The sequence below is a fragment of the Triticum aestivum genome, chromosome 5B (assembly GCF_018294505.1).
Source record: "Triticum aestivum cultivar Chinese Spring chromosome 5B, IWGSC CS RefSeq v2.1, whole genome shotgun sequence".
Taxonomy (NCBI): domain Eukaryota; kingdom Viridiplantae; phylum Streptophyta; class Magnoliopsida; order Poales; family Poaceae; genus Triticum; species Triticum aestivum.
In genome coordinates, this window is record NC_057807.1 from 626,150,542 (window position 1) to 626,156,936 (window position 6,395).

Consider the following 6,395-nt stretch of genomic DNA (forward strand, 5'->3'; position numbering starts at 1 on the left):
TCCTTTTCTCTTTCTAATCTAATCATCTCCCCCTGATTTTAAGGGGGTGGGGCCGGGCTTTATTTTGTTCCAATCAAAACAAGCCACGTATGCGGGAGCACGGATGGGCACACGCCGGGGAGCAGGCAAGTCTCGTCCCTTATTATGGGGATCCGGCTTGCCTGCTCCCTTCCCATGCTTCCATCCGTGCTCCCACTTCATCCTACGGTTGTTCTTTTTTCTTTTTCCTTCCTAATCTAATCATCTCCCCCCTGATTTTAAGAGGGTGGGGCCGAACCTTATTTTGTTCCAATCAAATCAAGTCACGTACGCGGGAGCATGGATGGGAGCACATGTAGGGAGCAGGCAAGTCTCGTCCTTATTATGGACCTCAACCGGCAGGTGGGGCCTACTCATCAGTCACGGTAAATTGTACAAATGTTGTATGCCAAGTGGGCCATGGTGGGATGACGTGTTTGCTGACTAGACAAGAATGATTTGCCACTAACAAGTGGGGTCCGTGCGTCAATTGTTGTAAATTATACAAAGAAAAATATTTTTTTTGAATATATGCCAAGTACCCGGGCAAAGCTGTCGGCAAACAAATCCCCCAAGTCACGGAGCCGTTAAGCACAAACGGACATGACAAGTGGCATTTCTTTGTCATGATCAGCTCGGCGTATGCTTTTTTTTTTTGCCGAGTGTGCTCCTTTTGCTGTGTACTTTGCTGCTTCGACTCGGCAACGACATCTCGTTGCCGTGTGCTTTTCTTTGCTGAGTACGGCTCTCGGTGTTTTTTTTTTTTTGGCTGAATGTGCTCCTTTCACTGTGTACGTTGCTGCTTCGACTCGGCACAACATCTCATTGCCGAGTACGGCTCTTGGTGTATATGTCTTTGCCGAAAGCCCGTGTTTTGACTCTCGGCGTACAGTGAAATTCTAGTAGTGACTACTCCTCGACTTATATATATATGCATGTCAATCCATATTGTAGTCCACATTGAAATTTCTAAAACATCTTATATTTGTGAACGGAGGGACTAGTTCATGGTCTCACAATTGCATAGAGAATTCAGCTAGTTAAGTGCGTGCTAACGAGCTAGAAAATCTTGATCATGAGGTGTGGAGGCGTGCACGCTAGAAGTGTCACTTGAGGAGGCGCTGTGACCTAATGGCTCAGCCACAAGATGCGGCAGTGTAGGGATCTCCAAATTCTCATCATCTGATTCGAGTGACTTCATGGCTTCTGCGATGAGTGGACGCTTGGTTGGGTCGGGGTGTGTGCACCAGAGCCCGATGAGCAGTACACGCTCCATCTTGCGTTCGTCGTGATCCCTGCTGGTTGACTCGTCCAGCAGCCGTGGATTTATTGCTTCAACGACCGCGTTTCTGCGGTGCCGATTCCTTACCTCTGTTAGCAATCGGCTGCCAGCTGGACGCCGGCCTGAAACAATCTCCAGCAAAACGATGCCAAAGCTGTAGACATCTGACTCCCTACTCCGCTTGCCCGTTTCCAAAAATTCCGGGTCTATATACCCTGGGGTTCCGGCTAGATACTGTGTCGTCTTTTGCTTGGTTTCGTGATCAATCAGCCTTGCCAAACCGAAGTCTGTAATCTTAGCTTGATACCTTTCGTCGAGCAATATGTTACAAGGTTTAATGTCACCATGCAAGACACAATCATTGCATTGTTTGTGGATGTACTCTAGGGCACACCCAGTGTCAAGGATGATCCTGTACCTGCACAACAATCAACAAATAAAATGAGTCAGTCATGCATCATCTTCAATCTTGCGTATATACTTCCGAGTAAGGCGTTTTGGTGCCCAGACTCATCTACACCCGGTTAGAAAACAACTCGTAAAAAATTCAAACAAGATTCAAAAAAATTCCAAAAAACTTCCTGCAGTAGAAAATTTGATGCGTGAGGCCCGCTCCAAATTTTAAGTCATTTGGACATCCGAGCAGCTCTCAGCAAAAAAATAAATAGGGCCAAAACATTATATGAATAGTAAACATTTTTACAGACCCCCAATTTGTCTGTTTTTCTCAGAGCTCCTCAGATGTCCAAATGATTTAAAAATTGGAGCAGACCTCATGCATCAAATTGTCTACCGCACAAAAAAAATTGGAATTTTTTGAATTTTTCTAGTATTTGTTTTGATTTTTTTTTTGTCAGCGCGGGTGCAGATGAGCTCGGGTGCAGAGATGGTTTTAGTTGAAATTAAGTTGTTTACATGCTTGTAGGCAGCTTTTTATTGTTGCGATGTTTGTTCTGTAATAGCTAAACCCTGTACTTTTAAACCCCTTCTATCAATGCAATGATATGCAAGGCTTTTGCGTATTCACGAAAAAATTAAGCTATCTAGATATAGAGGGAAAAAAGGTTCAGGGTACGTGGTGCATGTTTGGAAGGTTCAGTAGTTACCTCTTGGGCCATGACAACCAGCTCTTGTCCCCATGCAAGTGTTCGTCGAGGCTACCCTGTGATACAAGCTCGTAAACTAGCAAGAGATGGTTGTTACCGACATCATTGCACCATCCCACTAACTCTACCAGGTTGCGATGCCTCGGTCCACTGATGGCCTTGATTTCAGCCTGGAACAACCCCTTTTCCGTGTCCGATGCTTGCCCATTGAACCTCTATATCGCCACCAGTTTGTCTGGATTAGTCAACCGGCCCCGATACACAGACGCAGAGCCCCCTCTTCCCAGCATCGTATCCTCAGCAAAGTTGTTTGTCGCTTCGACAAGCTCATCATACTGGAAACTTCTGGCGATGCTAGCCAAGTTGTTTACCGGGTCCACTAGTAGTAGTACCACGTCCTGCATCTGCATCTGCATCTGCATGGGGACACCAGCTCTAGGGGGAGCCTCATCTAGGTCGTTATTTCGTGTGTGCCGGCAGCAACAGAAGACCACGACCAACCCAGAAGCTAATAGTACTACACAGCCACAAGAAATAATAATAGCTACTATCGAGGGCCAGGGGAGCTTTGAGTGGCTCTTAGGTTTAGTAGCAGCAGGTGGTTGAGGCTCGGGTGGTGGAGACACATCTAAGCTGGAGTCAAATGACCAAGACAGTATCCGGTGTAGCTCGACGGCTGCCCCGGTTGCAGCAGAGAAGCCTATGGCAACGACACTAGGCAAGAGCTGCCTCAGGTCGGCACTGGTGTCGACGTGGTAGGCCACGTCACCGATCTTCAGAGTGGCGGTTAAGACTTGTGTGTTATTGTCGTAGCTAACCTGGCAGGTCATAGGGAGACCAGACGTCAGGTTCTTGCCGGGCACCATCACATTGGTGTACACCCGCGAGATTATGGAGTTGACGTCGATGCCGATGTGGCTGTTGCTGGTGTCTATGCCTTGATTCAAATAGGTGTCCAGCTCAACCGCCATGATCCGGTCGTTGCCGGTGGCATTCATGTTGCTGTTGTTGGTGAAGAGGCCGAGGTTCCTGCCATTCTCAATGGGGTTCGGGATGCTTGTCGCTGGGTAGTGGCCCATGAAGAAAGCCATGCCGTCGCCAGTAACTGCACCGTCCTCAGGCTTGATTTGGAAGGAGAAGGTGGTGTTGAATGTTGCGAGCTTGCCGGTGGCGACATCCCAGAGCGGCACCGGCTGCGCGTACACCACGCGGCCCACGCTGTCATGGTTTTCTTGGCTCTGCTCGTTCTTTGTCAGCTCGATCATCTGGGAGTCGAAGTATGCATCGCCCTGAAGGATGAAATCTTGTGGGTTGTAGCTGCGGGGCAGGGAAAAATTGGAGTTGAACGAAAGCGAGGAAGCACGGGGAGGCAGGTGGAGAGATAGTAGGAGGTGGTAGAGGCAAAAGTATCGGATGAATACCCGCCGTGTAAAATGGGGAGGATTCAGAGCAGCCATTTGCTGGCTGTGTATTTGGGAACTCAGCAACACTACTCCATATATAGAACCATAACTAGCTAGCTGACAACTTCGTCGCTTTTGCTAAAATTTAAACTTTATGGAATCAGCTTTAGTACAACCCCTTATAAAAGTATTAATAAGGGTGAAGATTAAAAGATATCCTTTCACATGAAAGGGCCTTATGGTCTAATCAATTTTAATTGGCATACCAAAAATTAAGCATCCTTATTTTAAGATGATCTTCTTGTTTCTGTCAGTCGTTAATCCCCCACCGTGTTTCATGATCTGACTGCATCAATGGGTATTACATTCACAATCTAGTGTATGTTATAAACGGGATCATCTAAATTACCAGAATATGATAATATACACTGTGAAGATTACATGCAAACCAGTATAATTACTCTCCACTATGATCAACTTAACTGATTTATTTCTTCACACGGGTGACGCTGGAGGTGAAGCACTCAAGCGGGCCACAATGTCGCATTTAGGGCCAGTTCTTTTAGGTGGCTTAAAAAATAAGTTGCATCTCCGCAGCTTAAAAAATAAGCCGTCCTCTAAATTTATTGAGACTTATAAATTAATTAGCCTATAACTAGTTGTTTAAGTTGCCAAAAGATCTGACCCTTACTGGCTGCCGGCCGGAACCGGCCATATACTTCCAAGTTTCAAGAACATGGAGTGAAGAATTGTTTGTTAAGTAGAGACAATACATTAAGCCAAACGCCGACACTACATTAATCCACAGGCTGCTAGTGTACGTGCATTTCAAGGCACGGCAAACAAAACCAAAATTTCATGTCACATTCATATGCAGTAGGATGACATCTCATGTTGTCTGTTGAAGAGGACATAAATCCACTTTACCTCTTACAAGAACATCTGCCTGGCTACTTGGACGGATCCGGTCAAGCCATGGGGAACCCTTGCAATGATGAGGATACAGATATTTTTGTAGCTGCCATCAAGGTTTTGTTTCGGACGGATTTCGGGCCTCGTTCTCCGAATCTGCTTGGTTGGATGGTGTGAGAACCAAACAAATTGCTCCAAATTGTTTCAGGCCATGTTGGAATGATTTTTTCTGAGCGCTCTGTTGGATGCTTGCTCAAGAAGGGAAAGTGAGGTTTGTATCTGGGAATCCCTGTCTCTTCAAATAGACGGCTAGCCCGAAGGACCGAGGGTGGCAAATGCAAAAATGCCTCGACTCCTCGCATTCGCTCGACACGTGGAAATGGTCATTATTGAAACACTGAAGCCGAGGAGTACAACATTGATGAAGATGCCGGACACTGTTCGTCATGATGGGAACATTGGAGTATTCGGAGGAGGAACCCGCCTTGCAATGCCGAAAACAAGACTGTGCGCAGGACTCATCGTCATTGAAGCCTGGTTCAGGGGCTACTGAGGGAGTCCTGGATTAGGGGGTATCCGGACAGCCGGACTATATTCATCGTCCGGACTATAGAAGCGTCAAGATACAAGACTCAAGACTTCGGCTCGTGACCGGATGGGACTCTCCTTTGCGTGGAAGACAAGCTTGGCGATTCGGATATTATGTTTCCTTCCTTGTAACCGACTCCATGTAAACCCTAGCTCTCCGGTGTCTATATAAATCGGAGAGCATGGTCCTTAGAAGGCCGATCACAATTACAATCATACCATCATAGGCTAGCTCTTAGGGTTTAGGCTCTACGATCTCGTGGTAGATCTACTCTTGTACTACACATATCTTCAATATTAATCAAGCAGGAAGTAGGGTTTTACCTCCATCGAGAGGGCCCGAACCTGGGTAAACATTGTGTCCCTTGCTTCTTGTTACCATCAGCCTAAAACGCACAGATTGCGACCCACTACCCAAGATCCGCCGGTTTTGACACTGACAGCTGCCGTCCAACGTCCGGCACCGCCGAGGTGGGGGACTCCTCCGAGGATAGGTAGGGCATGGGAGGCGGTAGGGCATGGTGTGCCAACTGGCCGGTCTGTCTCCCGTGTTCTACTTTTCCTCGCCGGAGACCGCACCTTCACTTCACGGGTCTTGAACCCCGGCCCCATACATAGAGATCGCCGATGGAGGACGTCGGTCGCCGCCGTAGAATAGGTTTAGGGTCGGGTTTCTTTTATTTTTCTGTCATACAAAAGTTCGAAATATAATGAAAATCTGCCATGCTTGCATCAATCTCGGTTGGTGTATATGAACTTTCACAATAATATACATATTGTAGGAGTACTAGCAAGATGCCCATGCGTTGCACGAAAGATCAAGATCTTGTGGGAGAAAAGGATGAACGAGGGAAAGCCTTATCTTCAAATGTGGAGAGGAGTGCGGGTAAATTGTCATAGTTTCCTTCCTATCCGTTAGATATAGATCGGACGGCCTATATTGCAGGATGACAGGCACACCATCATCACCAACTCTGCTTTTTATTGATCCGAGACAAATCTAACATGCGAAGTAAAATAAAGACATAGGGTCTATACATACAAAAATTATCTTAGGCACTCCAATAGTACATTCATTACACATTC

General features: G+C 46.7%; 1 pseudogene; it reads right to left on the reverse strand.

Annotated features, from left to right (window-relative positions):
- Nucleotides 1–1,069: 1,069 nt before the first annotated feature.
- LOC123115133 (L-type lectin-domain containing receptor kinase IX.1-like) lies at nt 1,070–3,863 on the reverse strand (annotated as a pseudogene).
- Between the last annotated feature and the right edge of the window lie 2,532 nt (nt 3,864–6,395).